Raw genomic sequence first — 20,382 nt, 5'->3', positions numbered from 1 at the left:
GGCCAGTAAATGTTTTTCATGGGAATGAAGAAATCCACCGTTTTTCCTCCTCCCTAACTCCTTCATATTTGTAAGTTCTCCATCAATGTCCCTCAAGGCCGCTGGCTATTCTCCTTGCCCAGTGCTACCACTCTAGGTGGCCATCAGCATCTCTAGTTTGGCCGATTGCAGGCTCCCAGAACTAAACTCCTGGACTAGCCACCCTCCTTCATGTTATAAACTCCACAGCTAGACAAATTATCCTAAACTGAAAACCTCTGTTTGCCACTTTTCTGCTTATAATCCTTTAAAGACTGAATTATCAGGGAATTGGGTTGCAAATAAGAGCAACCAACTGTGGCCAAGACTATGTTACAGCACAGTCTGCTCTGATTAACTGAGTTCAACCCTTTATAGGATCCTAGCTTTCCAGGGCTTGGGGGAAGGAATATCTCTATACCTTCCTTTTGGGAATCCTACCAAAAGGAAGGATGTCCATATAAGACATTGTCAGGGGTGTCTGGGGTGGCTCAGTCCCTTATGTGTCCCTTTCCTGATTTTGGCTCAGGTCATGGTCTCAGAGTCATATGATGGAGCTCTGCACTCTGGGGGAGTCTGTTTGAGATTCTTTCCCTCTCTTGCTCGCACATGCTCTCTCACTCCCTCTCTAAAATAAATAAATCATTCTTTAAGACATTGTCAAAATGACACATGAAAATTGATAGTGGTTCTTAAATTCTCCAGTCCGAACTGAACAATGTGGCTTATAAAAGAAATACATTGAGCTGCCCTTGTTTTTCTTTCTTTGGAAATCTTCTGGCTGACTCTCCTTCAACCTCTGGTCCTCAGCTTAGAATCTGCTTTCTCCACTGGAAGCTTTCCCATTGCCGTCATGTCCAGGTTGGGAGTCCCATGTTCTTGTAGAACAAATTGTACCTAAAAGGTCTTATTATTTTATATATAATTCCACATCTCCTTCCCTGGACTTTATACTCTCCTCTATTTCTGCCTTGCACATAAAATGATGCATCACACAACTAGACATCCACTAAACATGTATTGAATAAATAATGTATGTGTGAGCATTCAATGAAATGCCTAGAAAATAGTATTCAGTAATGCCATCTTTCTCCCTTTTCTTTTTCCTCCTTCCTAAGGTACAGTTGAAGTTGAGATCTGTTGCCAACATGAACCTAAACTCTGACGTACTAAAGGTGATCCTGGGGCAGGAAATTTGACAGCCTTTAAAACTGACTACTGTCCTTCTACAATAATTACTTCATCCCAGTAATGCCTCTTGGGATTACATTTTTCCATCTAACCAGAAACCGTGGCTGTGAGCTCCAGGGTATACCTAGGATGCTTGGTGTTTTACATAATATGGTAGCCTTTATTCTTTGGGATTAGAGCTGTTTCTTTGTGTGCTGGTGGAGGCTCATGCCAACTATGTAGAGTTCCTTGACTTTACCATCTTGATCCCAACATGCCTTGCATGATAAATTTATAAATGTTGGTCTTTTTTCATCTTACTTGGTGATAATTTAAGTATTTCACTTTCTATGTAAAATAAATTAAATTGGATATTTCTGAGTCAAAAGCTATTAATAGAACTTCACACTGTAACGTTGAGTGGCACACTAGATAGTAAAAATTACATCATCTGTTTATTCAGACAATCTTCCTTTAATTTGCATATATTGTGTACCTACTAGGTTTTAGGCATTGGAATAGGCACAAATGGTACTAAGGTAAATCAGATTCACCCCTTCTTTGAGGGAGACAGACACTTAAACCTCTCATTCTAAAACAAGCAAACAAAACAGTGAATAAACTGGAAACCCCGAGGAGAGGTATCCCTGGGTTAAGGTGACAGCAGCAACACTGTGTCCTTTATAGCCAATGAGGGATAAGGAATAACAGAGTCTAATTAAAACACTAAATCTTTTGATATTTCTTAAGTTCTCCAGTGCAAAAGGGGTCAGCTGTAGAGAATTAGTTAAAACAAATAGCGGTGTATTCTATCCATGGAAATCAGACTACAGTTGTGAAAGCTTTTACTCAGAGGTACCTAGAAAACAAAATACATTTAAAAGCATAGTAACTGTGGACATAATTTCTAAAATAATTCAGTTATTATAGATACTGCTTATGAGCCAATAGGCATTAACTTGAGGAGTTATGCAAGAGTTTCCTGAGAATGACTCAAGATCCATGCTTTCCTTATTTAAAAAAAAAATGGTGTAAAAATAGAAAAAGATGGCTTGTGTTAATACATATACAGTGTTAACAAAAGAATGATTTGTAGGATAGGAAGCATTTTTTTTCCTTTTTAATTTTTTTTTTTAATTGAAGTATAACGGGGTGTTGAAATGCATGTTCCCCTGTCTGCTAGTCAGTGAGTCCCGCCCTGGCTCATGCAGCTTTGTCATGGCCTCAGGCAACATGCACAGGGAAAGCCCACCCCAGACTTCCAGGCACCTCTGTGGTGGATGGCACCTTTAAAGAAGTGAAGCTTTCTGACTACAGAGGCAAATACTTGAGTCCTCTTTTTCTACACGCTGGATATCACCTCTTGTTTGCCCCAAGGAGATCGCTTTCAGAGGACATGCTGAGGACTTTGGCAAGCTAGGCTGGTAGCTGCTGGGGTCTTTGTCTACTCTCAGTTCACCCATTTGGCTTGGATCAACACTCCCGAGAAGGAATGAGGCTTGGACCCCCTGAACATGCCCCTGATGGCTGATGTAACCAGAAGCTTGTCCCAAGATTATGGTGTGCTAAAGGAAGATGAGGGCATTGCCTACAGGGGCGTCTTTATCATCCATGGCAAGGGTACCCTTGATCACTGTCAATGATTTGCCTGTGGGTGCTCCATGGATGCAGCTCTGCAGCTGGTCCAGGACTTCCAGTACACAGATGAGCTTTGGGAAACCTGTCCCACTAGATGCAAGCCAAGCAGCGACACAATCAAGCCCACTGTGAGTGATAGCAAGGAATACTTCTCCAAACACAACCAGGCTGACAGGTGGAAAGCTTGGGCTCTAGGCCCCAACCTGTGCCTTTACCTGTATACCCCATGCTGGCCCAGGAAAGGCTACACCTGCCCTTTCAATCCCTAACCCTGGAAGGCTAAGGGCAAGGTCTTCTCATTCTCCCAGGTGGGAGCTGGGGAATGGTGACCCCTTCCCTAGAGCCCACCTAGCTGGCCACAGGCCTAGAGGTGACCAATAAAAAATTAGGACAGGCATGATAGATAGATAGATAGATAGATAGATAGATAGATAGATAGATAGATGATAGATAAATAATGAACATGTAGAGGGATACTGGTTTCAGGTGTACGGTGTAACCATTCAGCAATTCTATACACGTCTCAGTGCTCATCAAGATAGGTGTTCTCTTAATCCCCTTCACCTGGGGTGCCTGGGTGGCTCAGTTGGTTAAGCAACTGCCTTCGGCTCAGGTCATGATCCTGGAGTCCCGGGATCGAGTCCCGCATCGGGCTCCCTGCTCAGCAGGGAGTCTGCTTCTCCCTCTGACCCTCTTCCCTCTCATACTCTCTCTCAAATAAATAAATAAAATCTTTAAAAAAAAAAAATCCCCTTCACCTGTTTCACCCATCCCCCACTCACTTTCCCTCTGGCAACCACCAGTTTGTTCTCATTAGAGACTATGTTCTTTTGTCTCTCTCTCTTTTTCGATTGTTTGTTCATTTGTTTTGTTTTGTTTCTTAAATTCCACATGAGTGAAATCATATGGTATTTGTCTTTCTCTGATTTCACTTAGCATAAATAATAAATGCAATAAATGCAATAAATAAATGCAATAAATAATAAATGCAATAAATGCAATAAAAATAAAAGCAATAAATAACTGCAAAAATAAATAAAAATAAACATAGGGAGGCATATATGTATTCAAATTCATGTTTACTTTTTTTTTAAGGTTTTTATTTATTTGACAGAGAGACACAGCGAGAGAGGGAACACAAGCAGGGGGAGTGGGAGAGGGAGAAGCAGGCTTCCCGCCGAGCAGGGAGCCCGATGTGGGGCTCAATCCCAGGACCCTGGAACCATGACCTGAGCAGAAGGCAGACCACTTAGCAGAAGCCACTCAGGTGCCCCATTGTGTTTCCATTTTCTTTGTGTAAATGCCCAGTAGAGGAATTACTGGATTTCATGGTAATTCTATTCTTAATTTTTTGAGGAACCTCCATACTGTTTTCTATAGTGGCTGTACCAATTTCCATTCCCACCAACAATGTACAAGTGTTCCTTTTTTCCCACATCCTTGCCAATGCTTGCTATTTCTTGTCTTTTTGATTCTAGCCATTCTGACAGGTATAAGATGATCTCTCCTTGTGGTTTTGATTTGCATTTCCCTGATGATGAATGATGTTGAGCATCTTTTCATGCATCTGTTGGCCATCTATATGTCTTCTTTGGAAAAATGTCTGTTCAGGTCCTCTGCCCATTTTTTAATTGAATTATTATTTTTGGTGTTGAGTTGTATAAGTTCTTCATCTATTTTGAACAGCAACCCTTAACAAATATGTCAGTTGCAAATACCCTCTTCCATTCAGTAGGTTGCCTTTTTGTTTTGTTGACGGTTTCCTTAGCATAGAAATTAATTTTTATTAATTTTTATTTTTTATTAATGTTTTTAAAAAGTAATTTTTAAATTGTGCTAAAAGTATAGAATTTTAGGGTATATAGAATTTAAACATTAAATATCCAATTATGTAGTCAATATTTTATAATATTTCCATGAATGCTGTGGTAAACTGTATTATCTATCTATAATTCCTCTTTCCTTCTCCTCCCTAGCAGGATTCATTGTAAACCTAGTATACTTTCCTGTGCCAATGACTTTGGGCTTGGCCATGTGACTTCATTTGGCAATGGAATGAGGGTGCATTCAGAATGTACCAGCTTTGAGTTGAAGCCTCAAGAAACACTAAATACTTTTGCTCACTTTTCTTGGAGATTCTTCCATCTGAAATGAAAAACACTTGACCTGGGTACTTGGTGGACTAGAATGAGAAACACATGATCTTGAATCTAATCTTCGGTGTAAAACAGATCTTTCCCAGCCAACCTATAGAATTGTAAGCGTGAAATCAATGCTTGTTGCTTTAAACCATGGAAATTTGGAGCTAGTTATACAACATATGTCAACAGAAACATGACAAATACGAATAGTTATCTCACTGCCTCTCAATCTATATTTTCATGAGGATGATGAAAAGAAAGAAATTAAGCTGGTGCTCTCTCAGTGCTAGATACTGTTTTAGAACATAATTATCTTATTAATAGTATAGCTTAGTGATTAAAATTTCAGTTCATTACCCAGCTTCATCACTTACTACCTGTGTGTCCTTGGGAAAGTTAATATTTCAGTGCCTAGTTTCCCTGTTGATAAATAGAAAATATTAACAGAATCTATTTCATTGGCTCTTTTATGTTTTATACGAGATTTAAGAGAAAGAAAAATAATTGCTAGCTACATAATAATTATTCACCAAATGTTAGCTAGTATTATCTTAATGCTCTTTGTCATAGGCCAATGAGGCAAGTTTTATTGAAGTTTTGAAGATTAAAAATTGAAGATTGGTAATAATAACTATTCTTGCAAGGTTTTAGACTCAGGTTTATTATAAAGTCCATACTTATTGCATGGACTTGTGAGTTAGAAATCTTTTTATCCTACAGATTCTACATTTAATAAAATCTCTTAAGGCTTTCTTTTTTATGTCAGGTTGCTTTTGGATAAAGGTATCTAATTATATCAATATGCTCTAAAATATGTGGAAAAAATGTATTAAAAAATGAGGAATAATTCCTATGAGAAAAATGTAAGAGGAAGAATATTTAATCTGAAGAGAAAAGGAGAAGGGGAAATGTGGATTCTCTTCCTGATTATATAAAGCATTTTAAGCTTTTGTGTTTTTTTTTAAACATACAAAGGTAAAGAATGTCATAAACCCCAATATATTCATAACCAAATTTTAATAATTGTTAATATTTTCAAAACATTTTTAAATTCAGAAGCTAGTCACAAGATGTGATAAGTTAATTCTGCTTCTCTAGGGATATAAAAAAGTAACAGAGTTGTCTATTGCTGTATAGCAAATTGCTCCAAACCATACTGGCTTAAAACAACACAGTTATTATCTTAAAACTTCTGTTTCTAGAAACTGAGCACAGCTTAGCTGGGTGCCTCTCATGGAGATTTCTCTTGATGTTTTAATCATGCTGTCAGTTGTGGTCTCATCCAAAGGCTCAAGTGGGAAAAGATTTACTTCCAAACTCAGTAATATAGTTGGTAAGACTGAGTTCCTTACAGGACTTAATTTTTTGATGGCTTGTTGGCAGGAGAATTCCTTGATTGCTATTGGCAGGATTTAGATCCTTAATATTTATTGGCCAGAGACCTTCATTTCCTTTCCACGTGTTCTTTCCATAGGGCAGCTTACAATGTGGCAAATGGCTTCCCTTAGAACAAATGAGTGTGAAAGCAAGAGAGAATAAGCAGCCAAATGGAGGCCATAGTCTTTTCTACAACCTAGTCTCAGAAATGACATTCTGATCAATTTTGCTATATTCTGTTTGTAAAAGTAAGTCAGTTAAGTCTAACCCCCCTTCAAGGGACACAAAGTCATGAATACCAGGAAGTGGGATGTTGGCAGCCATCTTCGAGGCTGCCCCACAGATTAGGTATAACTTTAAAGCAGAAGATGCCCAAAACAACTCTATAAATATAGGAAGTAGAAATTAATGAAAATTCTTCTCTGACTTATACAACTGTGTGTTTGGCAGGTGGCAACAGAACTTTGGGCCTGGTTGGGGAATCCACATTCACAAAGCTCTTTATGAGGATATCATTATTTATCTGAAATCAACTAGACCAATGTTTTTCTATTAGGGATCCTTGAAATCCTTGGATGTTGAGAAATACTTTCAGAATTCTCTGCTTTTAGAAACATGAGGCTAATATTATGGTTTATAAAATCTATCCTTCCTTTTAAGCAGTTGAATCTTAAATATATATATATATATATATATATATATATATGGGAATCAATGAATGAGTGAATAAGTGAATTAATAAAACTCATTTGCCTATTAGGCATGCTAAATGATGGGTATCATTTAGGATTCTTAACTCTGACATTAATTATCTGAAGGAGTTTCTTGAATGAAAACAAATTCTACTTACTATGTACTTTCTTACAAATTTTCCCTGGACTACAATATCTAGTGATTGACATTTTATTTAAATTTTTTGGAAAAATAAATACTAATATTCTATTTGCATTCATATGAGTTCTCTTTAAAAATTATATTGAGATTTTGGTTGCATTTCAATGACATAAAGATTTTCTAAGAATTGTGAATGGATAAGTTTTGCATCCAGGCCTCAGTTATGTTTTCCCAGTGATTGATGACATTGTGAAGTTAGATTTTTACTTTCTTGTGCAAAATCAATTTTTCAACTAGAGTAACCTGCAACTGTAATGAGTTTTGAAAAATCTTTCTGGTTTCATGCTGAGATTCCATTAGCTACATTTAGAGATTGCTATATACACAGATGCACAGTACCAGCGGAATGCCGTTTTTCTGTAGTTGCCCCAAACCATTCAGTAGCATATGTCTAAATGAGTGTCCTAAAATTACAGCCTTTGGAGAGCCTTAAAATTCTGGAACAAATGTTGTAGTGTCAGTTAATGTAGTTGTCTTCAAATCTATAAGCTTATTACTCCAGAGTAAATGTTTTACTTGGGGAACTTCCAGAAATAATAGGCTTTTGGTACCCAGTGAATTCTCCAACTAAAAATGTCTCTAAAATGTCTATGTTGAGAGGAAGCTAATTCTTCATTGTTTTTTGAAAGTTCAATAATGCCAAAGCAAAATACATGTATCATATTTCATAAACTAAATGGAAATTAGTATTAAATTTTATTTGAAAGTTGGAACATTTTAGCAGTAATAATTTATTCATATTGCCATATACTCTGGTGTGAATTTGTTCATTTAAAAAAAATATGAAGCTGAGTCAATCAAGGATTTTACTAGTGGCATTAATAGTAAAACACTTATAATTCCCATGAAAGAAAATTTATTAAGTAAAAGCTCAAATCTCTGTAGTTATGATAAATCATTTTAAGTAAATTTTTTCACCTCTTTTCAAGACTGTCTCTCTATAATTTATTTGATCAATTGATCCCCTTCCTTATATAATGACAATGATTCCACTAATTTTTTCTGCAGAAGTTCTTGATATCACCAGTGTTCTCCATCCCATATATCTACAGACTTAGAATGTTTTAAAAAATTGTTCTGAAGATGACAAAAGGGAAGTCAATTTAGTGTGTCTTGGAGGGGGGAAGTAAGTCTAGTACAAAGCATGCAACATAAAGGAAAACTTGTAAAGAAATAATGTTAAAATATCCAGAGGTGAGAGAATAGTGTATGACCTTGCATTATCCATCCAATCATAGCAGGGCTGCACAAAATGCCTTTGAGATTTCCCACTGGATACAACTCCATCACATTACCTATTAGGGTGGTGACAGGCTTTCTACTTATGTTGCCCTCGTGAGAAACCCCCTAGAGTATTAAGTTCAGTCCTGGACAACACAATACAAGAGAAATTGAAAGACTGAAGGGGATTTTAAGAAAACAACACACTGTAGGAAATATCATGGCTCATAGGGCTGAGAAGGACCCAGAAAGGTCATCTAATCTCTCAGCCTGCCTCTGGGCATGATTGCATTTAAATGATTGAATCTCCTTTGAGAAAGGAAATTGTACATTCCTACTGTTTTAATGTTTCAGATGTGTATTTGGGACATTTAACCTAGACTCATCAGACTAACTTTTTTTGTTAAACATTTTTAAAATTTGAAGTGCACAAATTTTAGGTTTAAAGCTCCATACATTTTTATAATGAAAACACTGATGGGATTACAAACCAAATCAAAACATGCAACATTCTCAGCATCCCAGAAGCCTCCTTCAATCCACTTCAAGTCAGTATTTCCCCCTACAAACACACTGAAAGTAACTACCGTTTTATTTCTATTCCTATTAATTAGTTTTCCTATTTTTGTACTTCATGTAAATATTATTATATATGTTGGTCTTTGTTTCTGGGCTGTTTTGTTCAACATTATATAGTTCTGTCTTGAATAAAGGAATTTGCTTTTTTGTTGTTGCTGTTCTATGACATTCTGTTATATGAGTATAGCACAATTTGTGTATCCATCCTAATGTTGATGAATATTTTTTTCCATTTTGTCTATTATGAATAAAGTTGCTTTGAGCATTCTTGTGTATGTCATTTGGTATAACTATGTATGCATTTCTATTGGGGAAATAAGTAGAAATGGATTGCTAGATCACAGATTATGTGTATGATTAACTTGAGCAGTATCACCAAACTCTTTCTCAATTTATACTTTCATTATCAGTGCGTAAGAATTTCTGTTCTTTCATAGTCTTAACTACTACTTGGCAATGTAAGCTATTCTTAAGTGGTAACCATTTTGGTAGTATGTACTGATGTCTCATTGAGGCTCTAACTTGTGCTTTCTTTTTTTCTTTTTAAGATTTTATTTATTTATTTGAGAGAGAGAGAATGAGCGATAGAGAGCACGAGAGGGAAGAGGGTCAGAGGGAGAAGCAGACTCCCTGCTGAGCAGGGAGCCCGATGTGGGACTCGATCCCGGGACTCCAGGATCATGACCTGAGCAGAAGGCAGTTGCTTAACCAACTGAGCCACCCAGGCGCCCTAACTTGTGCTTTCTTGATGACTAATGAAGTTGAGTATCCTTTCATATCCTTATTGGATATTTTGATAGTCTCTTTTTAAATACCTATTAATGACTTCTGCTTTTTTTTAAACATTTTTTTAATTTAAGATTTTTATTTATTTATTCATGAGAGACAGAGAAAGAGAGAGAAGCAGAGGGAGAAGAAGGGTCCCAAGGAGGAGGGAGCCCGATGCGGGACTCGATCCCAGGACCCTGGGATCATGACCTGAGCTGAAGGCAGACTCAACTGTCTGAGTCACCCAGGCACCCGACTTCTGCTATTTTTAATTGTGCATTTAAAAATCATATATGTATATGTACATGCATCTTTTTAGATCTGAGTCTGTTTTTGATTCCAGGCATCCAAATTTGCCCTGGAGGTTACTCCATGATAGCTAATCTAAAAAAGAAAGAAAAAGAGAATGTAGGATTGCATGAGGACACATTTATAAGGAAGGCCTGAAATTGATGTATATTACATCTCTACACATTTTATTGGTCAAAATTTAATTTAGCTACAGGAGTTCCATTAGTTACAGGAAAATGTAATCTTATTGATTAACCTTGATATAGAGACTATAAGTTGTGTGAGCCCCTAGTCAGACTCTGACACATAATAAAAAATATTCTATAAAAAAATCTGTAGCAAGCAATGTATCTCAGAATCATGATTAAATCAACCTAACTTGCTAACATATGTTTAGATTGTCTCTCTACTGGGATCCAAAATCATGTCTGTGGCTACCATTCATTGCTGATTTTAATCATATGTAATATATATATTTTTAATGAATTCATTCCATCTAGCATTTTGTTACATTGAATTCATTCCATATAAATTCCTGTTATATTGATTTCTCAGTCTTTATAGAATCCCAGAGTTGAAAAAGACCACAGAGGTCATCTGGTCCAATTCTTATCCAATGCATAAATCCCCTCCAGCTGGTTAAACTCATTTTTAATTCCAAACCTATTCTCCAAGCTTCTAATCATTTCATCAGCAAACTTAATTAACAGGGACTGTATTCAATCTATTGACTCATGAGGCCAGCTTAACAAAATTAATAAATATATAATTTGGCTGACTGCACAGTGAGGTGAAAGATGTGGGAGTAATGTACATTACTTCAATGCCTATAATTCCTTTCATAACATTATGAAGCAATATTAGATAATCTTAAATTCACTTTGCTGTAAAAAAAAATCGGTCTAGTTACAACAGCATGCTACTGGGAGATCAAAAATAAAATATTGTCTTGTAAGTTAAAATGTGCTAGATGGTGAATTAAGATTTCAGATGAACCATAGGAAGCAAAGAACACTTAATTCAGTAACTTTATGACTTTTGAAAAATGTACCATTTTTGGAAAAGTTACTATGACTATGGGTGATCAGTGGCCAAACTGATAATCTGAGGTGGCACTGTTTATATAAAACTGTAATATGCAAAGTATTTCCTGGTGTTGTACAGTTCACAGACATTTGTTCTTCACCAGTTTATTCACGTTCAAATCTCAACAGAGAGTAAAATAAAAATTTGAATATGTATTATGCAACATTAGATATTTAAATATGGTAACAAAGATACCATTGAAAATATCTGAACTCCAGTTATAAGGTAGATTGAATAACTTTATTTCATATTAATGAGCATGTCTTATTATTTTTTTAAGATTTATTTACTTATGAGAGAGAGAGAGAAAGAATGAAAGTGTGGGGAGGGGGAGGGTCAGGAGAGGGAGAGAGAGAATCTCAAGCAGTCTCCCTGCTCAGTGCAGAGCCTGACATGGGACTCAATCCCAGGACCCTGAGATCATGACCTGAGCTGAAATCAAGAGTCAGACACTTAACCAAATGAGCCACCCAGGTTCCCCAAATATGTCTTATTATTAGCATCATGAAAGTTTTCACAAGTCATACCATATCCAGTGAAGATTACTGACTGATCAATTGCATGTAAAAACTTCTTTCCCTACGGAGGCACAATAGGACCCACACTCTGATTGATAATATCTGTTATAATTTACCCATAGTGCAAATTATGATTATGAAAAAAATTTCATCAACTCTTAAATCTTGTATTGTTAAAGTGATTTTTGATTACTTCAAAGTGGCTTTTGCAGACTCAAAAGATTATTCAGAGGTCAACCTTGGTTTTAAAATTTATATTTTCTTTATAAAGAAGCTATATCTTGCTTTAGATTTTAAGCTTAGTTTATAAATATTGTTATTTTGTTTTGTTTGTAAGTCTAGTAATTGTAAACAATCACTTTTAAGAAAATTTTGATTAATATGTTATTGCCTTTATAAACTTGGAAAGTTAAATGCATTTACATATTTCACATTATAATTATAAACTTTAAAATATTAAGTTTATTCTTTATGTACCTAAGGAATTACCTAAGAGATAAATCTTCTAATTCATTCCAATTAATTTAGGAATGTCTCCACAAGGCAAATTTTTTAGGGTTTCTTTCTTAGCTGATACTGCTTATCAACCAGAGATCTAATCCAGAGATATATCCTGAAGATGATCAGAACCAGGGTGATTTTGTTTGTTTTGCATTCTTCTGACTGCTTCTTATAGCCATTTACCACTGAGCACATTGATCAGATAGCACAAAATGGAGGACTTGAAACTTAACATTGCCTAATTTACATGTTAGATTAGAATCTGCAATCCTCAATGAGGTGAGACTATGCCACGGGTTGGATATCACTAATGTATTTTCTCAGTCCATCAATTCTGAGTTCTGTTTATATTTTCTTTCTTATCTGTTGGAACTATAATTTCTACAGATAATAAATATATTAACTAGCATTGGATATTTTTCACTGATATATTTGTGCCTTAAATTCACAACTTTTAAAGTCTTCCTACTGATATAAAGTTAAACATTATGGGGATTAAAAGGCACAAACTTCCAGTTATAAAATAAATAAATCACAAGGATGTAATATACAGCATGGAGAATATAAATAAAAATATTATAACAACTTGTATGATGATAGCTAGATTTATTATGGTGATCAGTTCATAATGTATATAAATACTGAAGGACTGTGTTACTATGTTGTATAACCAAAACTAATGTAATGTTGTATGTCAACTATAATTCAACAAAAAAATATAAATTAAAAACCCATTATGTATTAATGTTGCATAGAATCATCTCATGTATTCATATCATATGCACAAAATTGGGGTGGGGTGAGGTAGGGAGTAGGGGTACAGAAATGAAGTCACTCTCGATTACCAAACACCTCCCACTGATTATTCTTAGATTTGCCTGGTATTTCATCTCATTGTTCTAGGTGTATATTGCAAAGAACTTTCTTAAAGTAGTATGAGTTTTCTATCAAGTAGCAGTAGCAACTAGAACATATCCAGAAAAGACACCTCTTGGTCTATTCAGTGAAAGCATCATACTAAAGCCCAGTTTGAAAAAAGAAGACCAAAGAAGACCAGGGAAATCTATTTTACACAAGCCAATTCTCTGGTGACCTGGCTAAAACCAGTGGTGGATTTCAGAGCACCTGGAGTCATGCTTCTCAAACTAAAGTACCTTCTAGATGACACTCATGGAAGCATGATAGTGAGTTTCCACAGGATACTGTAGGTTTCTGTAGGATAACCAAAACACATTTCAGTTCAATGCCAATTTTCCCTGAATATTTGAAGAAAAATGGTTTTTAATGCAATAGTCTGTACAAGTATTTTAATGCATGCTCATATGGAAAGTTAGTAGAATCCCATTTTACTGTGTCAGCCAATCTCACTGATATTTTTTAACAGTGAGTAGTTTTGTGATACCAGGGAATTCCATGGTATAGTTGTATTAGTGTGAACAGAGCCTATTATCATAAACAAAATATACTAATATATATCAGGGATGTACTGTGATGACTTCTTGTTGAAGTTAGAAAGTTAGGAGGATGACATTGAAAATCTTTTTTGAAAATTTTATTTATCACCTAATGAGCTAGATTAATTTTTGCTTTTAACTACTTAAAAAAACAAACAAACACAAAAAACTTCACTCTTAAAAATCCATTCATCTTCCAGCTGCAGTTACTGTAGATCAGATCTTTTGGTGACATGTTGTATTACTTGTTTCACTTTCTCAGTAAAAGTATCTAATAGTCCAAGGTTTGTGATTCAGTTGCATCCATAATTTCCCATTTATAACACTTTATTTAAAAAAACATGTTAACTTAAAACAATAATTCAGAAATTTAAAATATTAATGATTGAAATATGAGAATGAACCTGCTACATATGTAATAATACGGTAAATTTAAAGGAACATTAAATTATTAAGACAACAGCAAAGGAGATACTATTATCATTCCAGTCACAACAGGTGACTTGATGATAAGTGGCAATAAACAATCAAGAAAGAGTAGGTTGTGTTACATGCTTATTTAAAATATAAATACCAAAGATGAAAATAAGTCAGCCTCCTGAGCAAAAATTGTGTAAATGTATGTCTTTTTGTAGTATGTAAATGATAATCGCGGACAATTTAAATAAAAAAAATCAGAAGATTTTACAGATAAAAAGAGAAAAGTGCTGTTTGTAAAACAAAATAAAATAACAACTTAAAATAGTAAATTAAAAAATTGCTTAAAGTTTATCTCAACGTCAGCTTTAGCACTTCCTAAGGTCAAGTTCTAGACTGGTATGTGAGCTTACTTTCTTAGGTATTTATTATTGTAGTCATTATTAACATATTGTAAAAGCAGTAAAAAATGTTTGGGTCAAAAAGAGGCAGCAAAATGGAAAAAAACCCAAGTTCTTATTAAACAATGCCATTAAATTACAATCTGAATGTGGTGAAAGACCTGCCTATAAATGGTTAAGAGACAATGAGGCTATTTGATTCTTTATTTCACAAGTGAATTGTATCATTAATATGAATTGTCCTATTACTTTTGCCTTCAGTTTATGTGTATCTTTATGATGAAGGCCGTGAAAACATGACCATTTAAAGAATGATAGATGATAAATTAATATATTAATAGTATATATAAAATATACATAAAGCTGATTTACTGATTTTTTTTAAAAAGGTTATTTATTGGGATGCCTGGGTGGCTCAGTCAGTTCAGCGTCTGCCTTTGGCTCATCATGATCGCAGGGTCCTGAGATTGAGCCCCACGTCGGGCTCCCTGCTCGCCGGGAAGCCTGCTTCTCCCTCTGCCTCTGCCTGCCACTCCCCCTGCTTGTGCTCTCTCGTTCTCTCTCTGTCAAATAAATAAATAAAATCTTTAAAAATAAAAAAAGTAAAAAGCTTATTTATTGAGAAAAAATAGAACCAAATTTGTATGAGAAAAGATTGAGAATGATCACCTACATAGAGGTCATTGTATACCTTTTTTTCTTCACAATGGTCTGGCTATCCTTGTCTCTTGGCATCTTCATATCATTTAAAAAATCGGTTTGTCAAATGCCATAAATAAAAACTGGATTTTTAATTGAGATTTTTTTGATATTATATATAAATTTGGAGAAAATTGATTCTTTACATTACCGCCTCTACTAATCTATGAAAATCTCTCCAAATATTTATGCATTCTTTAATGTCTCTCAGTAAGATTTTGTAGTTTTGTGTATAGACTTATATTCTGTATTTTCCTTTCTTTTTACTGTCCATGCTTTAGTCTAGATATGTTCTACGAACTTTTCCATCTTCCAACTGGTCCTCTCTTCAGCAGTGTCTAATCTTCTGTCAAATCTATGTATTGAGTTATTTGTTTTTGATATTTATGGTCTTCTCTAGTTTTAGATTTTTCATGGTTTCCACAGTAATTCTTCATAAATTCTAGTTTTATGCTGATATTAACCATATGCCCCCTGCTTGTCTTTAATGTATTAACCATAGATATTTCAAAGTCCATGCCTGATATCTCTAATATCAGAATCTCCTGTAGGTCTTTCTCTTTTTTACCCTTGATTATGGCAATGCGATATGTCAGAAATGGTGTGGTTTATTGCTGTGTTGGGTAATTTTTGACTGCATGCTGAATATTGTACATGAAAAATTATAGACATGCTTTGAGTCTTTTGAATATGTTGTTTTTCTTCACTGAGGATTTTCTCTTGCCTCTGGCAGAAGTTAGACCAGGAGAAGATTGTTTAAGCCAATCATAGATGAAATTAGGTTTCTGTCACTATGAAGACTTTGTGATTCTCCATTAAATCTTTAGTATAGACTTTCAAGCATCTTAATTGAAAATTTGGGAATCTTACCAGAATCCCTCTCATTGACAGGCTCTTACTACATTTTTTTTTTTTCTTTCTAGTCCTCTTTCGAAACTGCTAAAAACTGCTCAGTTGCTCATCCATTACTAATGAACTGTCAAATGCTTCCCGGACAAAGGATGTACTAAATGTAAGATTGTGCCTCTGCACTTCTCATCAGAATCTTGGCTATCAGTTTAGGTATCTTAATAGATCCCCCATGTCTTGAAATAGATGTTCTAACATTTGTTATCATCTTCTCATGTTGTTATTGGTGAGAGGATTGGTCTGATGCAAGCTAGTTCTTTATAGCCAGAGTTAAAAGTGGTACTCTTACTTCTTTATTTGAAAACAACAACAACAACAACAAAACAAAGCAAAACAAAACAACAAAAAAACTTCAAGGGGGTACTTATATGAGACATTCAATACAACTAATCAGTGAATCCCAGACACTTGTAGCAATTTCATGTAACAAGAAGATACACATCAAAATTTCCAGGACTGGTTACCTGTGTTACACAATGTTTTAGATAGTACTCTGGGCATTTCTCCTTTGTGATCACAGTAAATTGCTCATCAAGTGGTAAAAACCTTTGGCCATTTTCTTCAATATACTAAATTTTATTGTTTTTAAGATGATACTGATTTTAAGAAGTAACATGATATATATCACAATTTAAGGAAAAAATTCTAACAATCACAAAGTGTCAAAGATTTTAAAATGCTTCTTGATTTCAAAAATACCAATTAATAATATAAAGTATAGTTTCATACATTAAGAAAAATAGTTTTTAAAATTAATCATGGGATCTCAAAAATATTGAAAAAGAAAAAAATTGCCTACTATAAAAATCTAATACGTACTGTGGCTTTTTCTCAATTAAGGTCTTGTTTCTGGAGTTGATATGCTTAAAAGCATCATTAATTAAGGGCACCTGGGTGCCTCAGTCAGTTGAGCAGTTGAGCGACCGACTCTTGATTTCAGCTTGAGTCAGGATCTCAGGGTCCTGAGATGGAGCCCTGTATTGGGCTCCACACCCAGCCCAGAGTGAGATTCTCTTTCTCCCTCCCCCACCAACCCCCAACCCACCCACCACCACCCCCCTCTGCTCCTGTGTACGCTCTCTCTCAAAAAAAAAGGCATCATTAATTAATGAAATAGATAAGAAATTTTAAAAAATATTTTATGAAAATTAATATAAAATCTGTATGTTTTAAATTAAACACACAAAAGTATATTATGTAATAGGATACACAAGGTTTTAAACATGACACACCCAGAGTTCTTTTGTGAAGAGTGCAGAATTACTGACTGAGTAATGGGTAAATTTTGCATCATTTTAGGAATTATTTACAATAGTGATTAATATCTATTGAGTGGTGGCTAGTTAAATATTATTATATTCCCTGATGAGTGAAAATTTGTCTGAATGAGTGAGAGGAATGGCTTTATAAGCATGTATATATCATTTTAGTTTCTGATTTTCATTAATTCAACAAGTATTTAGCACCACTGTGCCAAGTAGCATAATGAAACTAACATTACAGATCTCACTATTCTACCCAGTGCTGAAGGTACATTGATGCATGACTGTTGCTTCAAGGTATGTAACATATAATAGTGGGAAAATCAGGGAGTAACTGTATCATTTCAAAAAATCATATGATAAAGGGTATAATGCAAAAAGAGCAAGATGGTAAAGGTCTATCACATAGAAGATACTCTGGTTCTCCCCTGGAGGGTGAAATACGCTTGGCTTCCAGTGTTCTTAGTCTCTTAAAGGCACAGAGATATAAGAAAACATGGCCTATGTAATCTAGCTAAATATGGCGAGCTAGAAAGTAGCATTAGAGGGATAATCACAGGCCAGGTTAAGTTTCATAACAATGTCCATGAATTGTGATTTTACCGTGTAGCGGGCTCAGTCGGTTAAGCATCTGCCTTCAGCTCGGGTCATGATCCCAGGGTCCTGGGATTGAGCCCCACATCGGGCTCCCTGCTCGGCAGGAAGCCTGCTTCTCCCTCTCCCGCTCCCCCTGCTTGTGTTCCCTCTCTCACTGTCTCTCTGTCAAATAAATAAATAAATAATCTTAAAAAAAAAGATGATCATGAGTATGATCAGATATTGCAGGCATTTTCAAAATCTATTAATAGAATTTGGACCATTTACTGATAGGTCTTTGTTCAAAGGACAGATGAAGTATTCTTTTGTGAAGTAGGTCTCCCCATCTTTCTTATTATCCCATTTAACAGATAAGGAAACAATCTTCAAGAAATTAAATAACTTGTGCATATTCACATATTTATGAAAAGGTGAATCTGGAATTCGGTGGATTATAACTCCAGAACCTGAATCCAGAACCTGTGCTTTAATTGTTACTCAACTGCACACCCTAACCAGCATCATTGACATCATCTGAAATTTTGTTGGAAATACAAAATTTTAGGCTTCACCCAGACCTGCATTTTTACATTTGCAGGTAAATTACATGCATAGAAAAGTTTGAGAAACACTGTATAGGGCTTCTGTATCCAAAACTTTTTTGGGGGGGAAGTCATTCTGGGTTAATAGAATGCCTTCTGTTCCTATGGTCTTTGTTATGATTTTTTCAAAGTCAAAGATTATAGCCAAACAATATCAGTAAATTTGGATGAAAATTGGAAAATTCAACTTGGATATTTTACTTGCACACTAAAATGGTTGTCATGCTTCTGCTTTATCCTTTTAAGTAGGAGCACCAGAATTGGAGGTTAAATAGCTCAAAGACACATCATGAAAAAATACAGCATTGCTGTGTTTCTGAAGAATAAGTATCACTGGATGTAGAAAGATCTTTTAGGTGGTAATATGGACATGGTGTTACATAACAATGACTGAGACCATAACTCCATTTCCAATTCTCTCTCAATCCTCTGATCAACTAAGATCAAACATTTTGGAGACAATTTCTCTTAGTTTTCTACCACTGTCTCTTTAAAAAAGAGAGAAATAGCTTTTGACAGAGATAACAAAGTAAGTTTTTATCATTTTGTTTTTATTGTACTTTTATTTGTAATCATTTTATATGGACAGTTTTAAAGTATGCTAGATTTGAAGCTCCTTTTAAAATAAATTTTAGATAAAAATTTGTCAACTTTGAATGAAGTAAGACAATAATAGTAGAGTTGATACATGGATAGAGCAAAAACTATGACGGATGTGTGTTAAGTACTAAGCATTAAGACTACTGATGCACAGGATAATCGGTGTTAAAAACAAAAAACAAACTGAATACACAAGTCAGTGACAAAATTTAGTCTTAAAAAGTTTTTTTAAAATTTTTTATTGTTATGTTAATCACCATATATTACATAATTTGTTTTGGTGTAGTGTTCCATGATTCATTGTTTGTTCATAACACCCAGTGCTCCATGCAGAATGTGCCCTCCTCAATACCCATCACCAGGCTAACACATCCCCCCACCCTCCTCCCCTCCAGAAACCTCAGTTTGTTTTTCAGAGTCCATCATCTCTCCTGGTTCGTCTCCCCCTCTGACTTACTCCCCTTCATTCTTCCTCTCCTGCTATCTTCTTCTTTTTCTTTTTTCTTAAAATATGTTGCGTTATTGTCTTTATTTCCCTCTGTTTATGGTAGGGTATAAGCTGAATGCCCTTTTAAGAGAGCAAAAAGTTGGGGTCATCATATGACTCACCACTCTTCCTTCCAACCAAGATGACACCTGGCTGGAAGAGGGACACAATGCAGTTGGTTGAGATCAGGACACATATTTCCTTTTGACAGGAGCACAGATTTTTCTCTCTTTGGGAGGATCCCTAAAGACAGCAGCTAGTGACTGCTCAGTCTCACCTCTACCACTTCCCTGACCTTGTCTGTTTAGGAGGAGGACTAAGAAATTCAGGGATAAGTCAAAGATATACGATATATTATAGGAAAGATCCTTATAACAGAAAAAGTACTATACAAATATTGATAAGATATATTATTATTATTAAGAGGAGAAAATCATCTTCCCCATATTTAGGCACTAAATAGAATGAGGGGAAAAATTTGGACTCTAACTTAAAATATTTTTTTAATCCAAAGCTTACTTAAATAACAACTAACTCCTATCTTAGAACTGCAGAGATCTATAAATCACTATATTTTTTAATGCTGAGGAAAAGAAAAGATTATCTCTAAGTGCTTCAAATCCCAGCAGTGTTTTTAATGAACCAAGCTTGATTTTAATCAATACTTAAGCTATGAGGGTTTTATTTTTTATTTTTTTATGGTGTTGCTTTTAGATTTGTGTGCTTGCAAAGAGATAATAGCAAATGTCATGCTTGGAAGAAGGAACTGACTT

The 20,382-nt window shown here is 35.1% G+C and overlaps 1 pseudogene; it reads left to right on the top strand.

The window, feature by feature from the left end:
* The first annotated feature begins 2,406 nt into the window (after positions 1 to 2,406).
* LOC118357351 lies at positions 2,407 to 3,095 on the top strand (annotated as a pseudogene).
* The last annotated feature ends 17,287 nt before the right edge of the window (positions 3,096 to 20,382 follow it).

Source organism: Zalophus californianus, chromosome 9 (genome assembly GCF_009762305.2).
Source record: "Zalophus californianus isolate mZalCal1 chromosome 9, mZalCal1.pri.v2, whole genome shotgun sequence".
Taxonomy (NCBI): domain Eukaryota; kingdom Metazoa; phylum Chordata; class Mammalia; order Carnivora; family Otariidae; genus Zalophus; species Zalophus californianus.
This window is presented reverse-complemented; position numbering and strand designations above follow the sequence as displayed.